Genomic DNA, 10,561 nt, shown 5'->3' with positions numbered 1-10,561 from the left:
TGCCAAGGCTGACATTATGTCCCTGGACCATTCTCTTAAGACATGTGATGATATGTTATCAAGTCCTTGCCTTACTGGCACCAAGCTTAACTAACTCCTCATAACTCTTGCCTACTTACCTGTAAGCCATCTTCTCCCATTTCTTCTTGATGTGTGCTTCTCATGCTTTCATACTGATGAGGATGAAACACTCACTGAATACCTAGACTATGTCCTCTGGAATAATTGATAATTGGATCAATTAGCATCATTTTGCCACCATTAAGTATTTTAGAAAAAATAAAAAAAAAATGAGGTTCTGCTGGCAATCTGAGATTTAGCCAACCAAATTATGTTCTTATTGACTTAAACCAAAATGAAATGATGATAGAATATGACAGAATTTCATAATGGCTGGGGCATTGTCTGGGTTAAAGAAGGTTCACATTGTTTTCATAATGGAACCAGGGTAAACAGTAAAAAGCTACTGAAACAAACCTCAAATCAATATCAGCAAAGTTCAACTAGTGCCATGAACATAGGAAGCAGCAATGAAAAAGAAATGAAACCAGCAAAAGAATTGGATAAGTAGCAGATTGATATAATAAGTGTTGCCAAAACAAAGAATACAAAGCAGATGAGATTCTTCTTAAGCAACAAATATGAGATTTTATATTCAGACAATGATGATTAGAGAAAGGAAGACATAGTTATGGTATTCAACACTAAATATGAGGAAAATCTTGAATGGCATGCAATATCAGGTAGAGTGATATGGGAATTGGACAATGAGACTTATTCGTGCCTATTGTTCCAAATATGGTTTTACTGAGGAGGAAGCAGAGGAATTTTTTAAGGCATTAGCAGCTGACACAAAGAAAAAGGAAAAGTTGGTCCTTGTTGGAGATCTAAACAGCAGACCCAGAAATGATTAAGAGATGTAGAAATGTTTTGGGAAAATTTGGAGAAAATAGCAAAAGTAATAATAGTAAGTACCTCCTTGATTTCTGTTCAGAGCATAGACTAGTCATTAACAACATGTTCCAACATAAAGATGTGCACGAATTTTTATGGAGAGAAGACAAGAAATAAGAGAATCCTTTCCTTTTTAATAAAGAAATAAGAGATGTGTCATTAACTGTGTCTTTGTTGATAGCAATATCTTCACACTGGTTCAGGAGCAGCTACAGAATTTGAAATAGGAAGTGATCACCATTTAATTTTCAGCAGGATAAAACTGAATATCATATTGAAAACAAAAGTTAAAAGAATCAAAATTGAGCACCTTTCAGAAGTGAACTGTAGACTTAAAGAAACAAATATTATTCATGAAAAAAAATGAAAAAGTTTGAAATCAAGAACTTCAGTGATTTAATAACACACTCCAAAGAAAACATTTATTCAGCCACAGAGACATTGTGAAGTTGTCTTCAGGCACAGAAAATTGAGGCCATTATAGTGGACTTAGGAAGTTCCAGAGGCAGTCAAAGAAAGAGGAAAGCATATCAAAAGTTCCTGGCAAACAAGTCAGCTTATGCCTTGAAAGAATACAGAGAAAAATGTAAGAAAGCAAAGCAAATCACTGCATAAAACTAGCTAAACAAGACATGGGAAGGCTTTGGTAAGAACATAAGAAATCAATATCAGGAAGTGGCAAAATATTCTGGAGGCTTTGAATAAGTTTAGCAGTGGCAGAAGGGTACTGTAAAAAAATCAGAAAGGGATGATAAAGCTGACTTAAAAACGGAAGATAATGATACCCTAAAAGTCTGTGTTAATTACTTTGAAATATTGCTAAAATAAAACAAGCAGTAACAACATGGTGGTTGAAACAGTCAAGAGAATGCAACCAGGAGTACATATCAATACCTGAAGTGGAAAAAGCCATCAAAAACCTGAAATACAGAAAGTCAGATAAAGTAGATGATATTCAGCCAGAAATGCTCAAACATGGAAGTACGAAAGTTTATAGTGGGTGCAATGTATAATTCAGAAAATCTGGTCACAGGGTCAAATATCAGATAATTGGAGTGGAGCTCTCATAGTACCGATCTATAAACTGAATGTTAGCATTACAGAGGAATTTAACTGCCGAATGTTTCTGGTATAATTTTTGCAAGCATATACTTAAGAAAAGAAGAACAAAAATCACAGAGGGGAAACTTAGAGAAGAACCAGCTGGATTGAGGCCAAACATGTTGACTAGATAAATTTCCAATCTAATAAAAATAGTTGAGGAAACATGGGAATACAGTATATATAGATATGTATATTTTTGTAGATCTGGAAAAGGCATATGACAAGTTGCCAAAAGGAAAGATGCTGGCCTGGTTGGCTGAGTGGTTTGTATTTTTGTTTGTATTATGTTTGTAGGAAAATGGTATGGGGAAGACAAAGGATGAGAAGTTCTCTTCTCTTCTGCTCATCTTCTAACACTTCATAAATCTCTAATTTGCCCAACTTTAGAATGTTCTCACACCTGGGGTGGTGCACCAGAAACTTCCCTTGGAATGCTTGATTGTATTCAGAAGAATGCAACTCGCTTAACAGGTGCATTTCTCCTTCCTCCAAGTCCCTTTCCTAAAGATGCTCTGTTTCTGTATTATGTCTGTTCTGTAGGTATTTCCATAGATGCTGTTCCACTGAACTGGCAACAACCACCATTTTTTCGCTTTCCTCTATTCACGTATGAACATAGGCAACTGTTAGTCAATACAGTTCAGCTCCAAATTCATCAAATAAGGTGTGACACCTTTTGGCTACTTATATTATATATGGAAATATGACTTCTGCATTACTTCAACCTTGGTATCACTTCTGGGTCTGGCTCCCACTGATGAGATCTCAATAAAGGTCAAAACTGGTCTAGGTAGTGACCCTTCCTATAATGCATAGCATTAAACATGTCTGTAAGGATATGTGCTTTGCATTATGGGATACTTAGGCAAGTCATGTGAAGTCATTAGCCTATATATAAAAGTTGCCCAGTCGTAAAATTACTTCACATACAAACTTTGTTTGCCTACACTTGGATAAAGGATCAAACCAAGAATATAATTTCTTGGCATCTTTTATAGCAGAGGTAGGCAAACTGCGGCTCGCGAGCCACATGCGGCTCTTTGGGTACGTACATGTGGCTCTGAAGTAAAATTGAAAACGAAAATAAAACTATCATAGTTTCATTTATAAAATTTTTAAAGGATTTTATTCACATAATGGTGATTTCATTTGTTTTATAGGTCTTGCAAAACTTAGTGGCACTAAGATGCGCGATGTCAGGGAGGGGATGGTTGAGCACATGGTAGGCAGGGCAGCCAAACAAAGTGACTAATTAAGATTAGGGTGCCTCGACATCTGAGGTCATTTGCAGAGCAACAAAGTGAGTGCATGGGCGCCCTCTACTAGGCAAAGCAATGTTGGCAATGGCAAAATGTGAAAGCGGAGTCCGTGTTGCTTTGCTGTTTCTGCAACTTAGTATTCTCTTTTAGCTGGGTGCATCCAGAAACTGCATTAAGGTGATAAAGGCAACCTGGTAATTATTATTATTATAAAGGCAATTATTTTAAATATATATATAAAAATAATATTGGTTTTATTATATTTAGATATGTTGACAGTTGCAATTTACTGCGCCGTGTTTTATTTCACATGCAACTGTTACAATAAAACGTGTTACTGGTGAGATTTATTTTTATTATATTTTTGAATTATTGTCATTTATTATTTTGAATAATCACTTAGTTATTTTTATATAATGTATTTATCTAACGTATTAAATAAAATATATTGTTTAGGGTGCTTTTCAACATGGCTACGAAGAAAAACCTAAGAAAAACAACAGATGAGCATCGTAACTTTAAAACTGAATCTTTCGCATTTATCTTGAATTCAGATGGCCTTCCAACCTGTCTTATTTGCTATGAAAACCTGGTGCACAACAAAGTCAAATTTGGAGAGACACTTAACGACAAAACATGCCATATTTGCCAGAAAATATCCTGTTGGTGACACGAGAAAGAGAGCAGTTGAAGAACTTCAGAAAAATAAAGTTCTGTATTTAATTATTGGAGAGAGTCTGCCAATGATGTTAATATTGCAAGCTTCGTAGTGAGTCAGGAGATCGCTAAGAGAGGGAAACCATTCACAGATGGTGAATACATAAAATGTTGTTTTGTTAATGCATCTGAAGAACTTTTTTGGGATTTTAAAAACAAAGCAGAGATTTTAAATAAAATTAAAAACATACCGTTATCTGAAAAAACAGTAGCAGCTTTATCAGATAACAGATAAAGCTTTAACAGATAAAGCTTCAGCTTTATCTGTTGCGGTAGATGAGTCTTGCAACATCAAGGACACAGCCCAAGTTTCCCTTTTTGTGCAGTATGTATCATCTGAGGTTCCGAGAGAAGAACTTCTGGAATTATTGCCACTCAAGGGCCAAATGCATGGGGGGGAGGACATAGCAAATGCCATCCTTGAATGCATGGAAAAAAATCATATCCCACTCAATAAAATTGTGTCAATTGCAACTGATGGTGCAAAAAGTATGATGGGAGCAAAAAAGGGTTTTGTTTCAATTTTAAAAGGAAAAATCAATCATGAAGTGATTACTTTCCATTGTATACTCCACCAGGAAGCACTTTGTGCACAAAGATTTACAGAAGGAATTGGTAAAATTATGGAATTAATAATTAAGATTACCAACACCATTATAGCAAGGGGACTTAACTATCGACAATTTAAAGAGTTGCTAAGTGAGATGAAGAGCGAGTATTCAGATCTTCTGCAGCACAACAGGGTTCAATGGCTTTCCAGGGGCGACATGTTAAAGCGTTTTGCATCTTGCATAAATGAAATCAAACTATTCCTCAACAACAAGGATGTGCAATATCCAGAATTAACAGAAGATCAGTGGTTGCAAAAATTGTACTTTATGGTGGATGTTACATCACAACTGAATCAGCTCAATCGTAAATTACAAAGCAAAGGAAATACTGCTTTTTCAATGCTAGAGGAAGTTATTTCGTTTGAAAAGAAATTTATTCTGTTTGCTGACGATTTAGAGAGGGGAACTTTAGTTCATTTCCCAAACTTGTCTCAATATCGCCGAGAAAACAATGCCCTCATTAACAAAGATTATTTCAAGACAGCAGTTTTAAATATGAGAGAATCTTTTCTTCAAAGGTTTAAGGAATTCAGAAATAATAAAGCGACTCTAGCTTTTATTACAAATCCTCTTAATGCCAATGTGAAGGAATTAAATTTTTCTCCATTTGATACTGACATGGCTAATTTTGAAATACAATTGTTGGACTTGACAAGCAAAGACTTATGGAGCTCCAAATTTGTACGTCTTGGTACTGAAATAGAAGAACTGGAAAAAGAAAAATGCAGTCTGATTTCACAGCGCAAGCAGACTGCTATAAAAGAACTACAGAAGGCAGACTCAATGATTTTCAATATTTGGAATAGTCTTCCGGACTCATATCATGAGGTTGAAAAAATTTGCATTTGGTGTTCTCAGTACCTTCGGGTCTACATATTTATGTGAGCAATCATTTTCTAACATGAATTTGATTAAATGTAAATTAAGGAGCCAAATTACTAATGCCAACTTGGAATCATGCCTTAAATTAAAAACGAATAGTTACAAACTGGACATACAGAAACTTTCTAAGGAAATGCAAGCTCATTGCTCACACTGATTAAAACCAATGAGAGCAATTTTTATGTGTGATTTTTTCTTCATTTAAGAAAGGTATAATTAATATTATAACTTGTTATATATTACTATAAATTTACTATAATATTACTTTAAATTCCTTATTTGTAAAAATATATTATGGCTCTTGAATAATTTTTAAATTGTTGTGAGGGACAGATTTGGCTCTTCTGTCTCAAAAGTTTGCCAACCCCTGTTTTATAGTATATAACCAAGTGGAAAAACTTTCACAATTATATAATCTGGAAAAATAAAAATATTTTCATAATATTACTTCAGTTGTGATAAATATTAATTATGCAATGTGCAATTCGTCTGGCCTGATGAGATCTTGGTTATGTGACATTTAGCCTTCAGTGAAAAAGGGACTCCACTCTGATTAAGTATTTCGGTTTACAGCGTATCTGCTCTCCAGCCAAAAGGCTGCGGGTTCGAATCCTGCCGTGGACATGGATGTTTGCGATTGTCTGTGGAAATGCTAGTGGTTGTGGTGGAAGACAGATTTCGTTGGTGTAGTTGATTGAGACAGAGTTGTAGAGAAGGTGCCCTCCCTTGATGAGTCTTTGGATTTCCTGGAGGTGTCATGTAATAATAATAATAAATAAAATATTTTGATAAAAAAAAAACTCAGAAAAATTAAATGAAAAAATATTTCTTTAGCTTTATTTTTCATTTATCTTGATTAAACAGCAGTACTCAGCATAATTTGGGATCCACAGATCCATAATTTGTGGTGCTTCATACACACTCGGTGAAGTTATACTGGAAGAAGTGGAGGAAACAAGGTATCTTGGGGTGATTGTGGATAGAGATTTGAAGTTCAAGGACATATTGCAAAGGTCATAAAGACATCTCAAAGAATTGCTCAATGTTGAGGAGGACACTGACCATGAGAGATGGAAGTGTAATGGTCCCATTGTATAAAGCTTTGATCAGACCACATCTGGATTTCTTTTTTCAGATCAGGTCACCATGATTTGAAAGGAATGAAGTAACCTTGGAGTGGGTACTGAGACAGATAGCAAAAATTATATCATGGCTGTACATGAGGACAGACTGCAGAGTTTGGTGGATAGAAGAAAAAGGGGGGAGGGATATGATTGAGACATTTAAGCTGTTGATGGGTTATTATCATATTAACACTGAAGAGATTTTTCATATGGTACAAGGAGGAAGGACAAAGGACGAAGCCTGGTTCCTAAATTTCAGGTTTTTGTTCACCATTACTCTATATTCCTTATTTTCTCTCATCATCATCAAAATATTCCCACCAAATATAAGAGGAAGTACCCAAAAATATAACTGGAATCTGAACTTGGTGTGCTTGCATTTTCTAGTTATGATGATGCCAATAGGCATCATGAGTGTGCAGTTTTCAGTGTCTAGCAAGTGCCGTCATCCTGTGTGAACTGTTTCTTTGTGCTGGCTGTTTTTTTTTTTTTTTTGTTAGTGCTTACAAGCAAGTTTCATGATTTTGTGATAGCTGAAAACTAGGAACAGAGAGTGTGTGTGAAATTTTGAAAAACTGCAGCTGAATCTTTTTGTACTTTGGCAAGCCTTTTGAGGATGACGCTTTAGGTAAAACACAGATCTATGACTGGTTTTTCCATTTCAAAAATGGGGCATGTAAGCTGAAGACCAACCATGATCTGACCGACCTTCAACCAGCAAAAATGATGAAAACATCGGAAAGGTTTGCCAGGTAATCAATAAAGATTGTTGAAAGACCATTGAGCAAGTTTCTGAAGAGACGAATTTGTAATGGAGTTCATGACAATTTTAAGAGAAGATTTGGAAATGAAACATGCACGTGTCTGCTAAATTTGTGCTATGTTTGCTCACAGAGGATTTAAAAAAAAAAAAAAAAAAATTGTGTGAATGTTTGTGTAATTTGAGGGAGCAAGTTCTTAATGATCAGAACTTTCTTTTAAGAGTTGTGTAAAACTCAATGTAGCTTAGAAATACCAACGGGCTTTACATCGATTTTTTACAGAGGTCAAGTCTCATGAGATAGCTACAAAAATAACCTTGTTTGTCTCTATGTATTTTATGTTAAATATTAATGTAAATAACCCTATGGGAATTGATTGTATTTACTGTTTTATTTAAAGTTTTTAGAATGTCAAAAACAAAGGCAATGCTTTGCCATCGAAACTTTGTATAATAGCTATATATAAGAGCACAGAAAGTTGTTTACGATTAAGTGTGTGAGAAAGTTGTTTGCAAGCTCTGCACATGAACACCTTCAAAGTTAGTATCAAAGAGATCTGCTAGTTTCAGAGAAGTTTCTGCTGCCCGACAAGACAAGAAAAAAAGAGTGCACGGAGGAGAAGAAAGAAGGGGTCGGCCTTAACAAAAAGATCAAGGAGAACTGCCAATTTCTTTGGGGTTTACAACCCTTGGTGCAAGGTCCTGAGAAGGCAAAAATAAAAGGGGACTGAGTTGAACATTGTGAGGGGAGTCCGGGTCCACTTGCTGAGAAAGGGAGGCGAGATCCAGTTGCCGAGAGAAGAGAGGCAAGATGCTGTTATCAAGAAGGGAGGCAAGCTGCAGTTACTAAGAGAAGAGGCGAAGCTTTGTTACCAAAGAGAGCCAAAGGCAGTCGGACCCAGACTTTATGGCGAACCCACACCAGAGGGAAAAAATTGGGAGAACAGCTGATGCTAAGTGCCGGTCAGATGTCCTAGCGCTGAGGGAAGTCAACCGAAGCAAAAAGCCGCAGCATGATCATCAAGCTTGAATGATGTTGTTTTAAGGATACTTGCGACATAAGACTGAATGATATAATCACGTAATCACAAGAAAGATATTTATTTAACCAAATATTTCGGTCTGGAAATAGCAGACCATCGTCGGTGGTATTACAAGAACAGTTTAAAAAATATACAAGCTAGAATACTAACAATAGATCGTTGAAATTAGAACATGCCGCGTGATGTTATATCACTAAGTATGAAACGAAATATTTTGAAGTAGAAACATGATTGAATTTGCTATTAAAAAAAAAAAAAAAAAAAAAAATTAATGAGTAATCTTGATTAGGCTTTCCCAGATTTTTGATATAGATATGCAGTCATTACGATTCAGGTTGCGATGATGGAGCAAGGCCTCCATGCTTTCCTTGAACAAACGTTCGAACCTGTAACGGGATCTATGTAAGAGGCGCGTCTTGGACCAAAGGATGCTGTGGTCAGTTTCAATCCCGTGTTGAGCCAAACCAGACTTTTCAGGTTTATTGTGAAGAATGGATGATTGATGTTCTTGGATTCTTTTTTCAAGAGAACGTCCAGTCTGTCCAAAGTAAGAGAGATCACAGTTGCAAGGAATTTGATAAACTCCAGGAAGAGATAAAGTTGAGCGTTTGTCTTTAGGAGAAGGAAAATGAGAAGACAATTTGTTAATAGGAGAATACGTAGCTGTTAAATCATATTTCTTCAAAATTCTTGCGATAGGTTCTGAAATACCGGAGATATAAGGAATAGGTACTCGACGTATTGAATCTTTGTTGTTTTGTGGAGGATTATAAGATGTAAGAAGACGTTGAATACTTTTTTCAGAAAAGCCATTGAGTTTCATGTGTTGCTGGATAGTAGAAAGTTCTTTCTGTAGATAATCAAAAGTAGAACAATTAGTTTTGGCTCTTTTGATGAGACATTTTATAATTCCTGCTTTATGACATGGATGATGGGCTGATTCTTTCAGAATATAACGACCTGTGAATGTTGGTTTCCTGTATACTGTAGTTGTAAGAATATTTGAAGATGATCGGATGAGGAGAACGTCTAAAAAAGATAACTGGTTGTTTTCTTCTAATTCCATAGTAAACTTTATGCGATGATGTAAGGAATTAATACTGTTTAAAAAGGAAGATAAAGTGTTTTTACTGTGAGGCCAAATAGCAAATATGTCATCTATATATCTTACCCAAAAAGATGGTAGAGGGAAACTAGATGTGAAGAGGACTTTTTCTAAATGTTCTAAATAAAAGTTGGCTAAAGCTGGAGAAAGAGGACTTCCCATGGCTGTTCCTTCTACTTGGCTATAAAATTTGTTTTGACATATGAAATAACCAGAATGTATAACGAAATCGAATAGTCTTCTCATTTTCCTTCTCCTAAAGACAAACGCTCAACTTTATCTCTTCCTGGAGTTTATCAAATTCCTTGCAACTGTGATCTCTCTTACTTTGGACAGACTGGACGTTCTCTTGAAAAAAGAATCCAAGAACATCAATCATCCATTCTTCACAATAAACCTGAAAAGTCTGGTTTGGCTCAACACGGGATTGAAACTGACCACAGCATCCTTTGGTCCAAGACGCGCCTCTTACATAGATCCCGTTACAGGTTCGAACGTTTGTTCAAGGAAAGCGTGGAGGCCTTGCTCCATCATCCCAACCTGAATCGTAATGACTGCATATCTATATCAAAAATCTGGGAAAGCCTAATCAAGATTACTCATTAATTTTTTTTTTTTTTTTTTTTTTTTTTTTTTTTAATAGCAAATTCAATCATGTTTCTACTTCAAAATATTTCGTTTCATACTTAGTGATATAACATCACGCGGCATGTTCTAATTTCAACGATCTATTGTTAGTATTCTAGCTTGTATATTTTTTAAACTGTTCTTGTAATACCACCGACGATGGTCTGCTATTTCCAGACCGAAATATTTGGTTAAATAAATATCTTTCTTGTGATTACGTGATTATATCATTCAAGCTTGAATGATGAAATTTCTTGCCTGAGCTTTTGAGTACCGGGAAGATTGCAGTCCAAGAGCCGCCAACATTCTGACAAAGCGCCCCTTGAATAAGACTCTCCGGACGGAAACCTAAGGCCTGAGATGAAAGAAAAACCA

Source organism: Typopeltis vanoorti, chromosome 3 (assembly GCF_054136105.1).
Source record: "Typopeltis vanoorti isolate ZY-2024b chromosome 3, IOZ_Tvanoo_1.0, whole genome shotgun sequence".
NCBI lineage: Eukaryota > Metazoa > Arthropoda > Arachnida > Uropygi > Thelyphonidae > Typopeltis > Typopeltis vanoorti.
The sequence above is the reverse complement of the archived record's forward strand: the minus strand, read 5'-3'. Positions refer to the sequence as shown.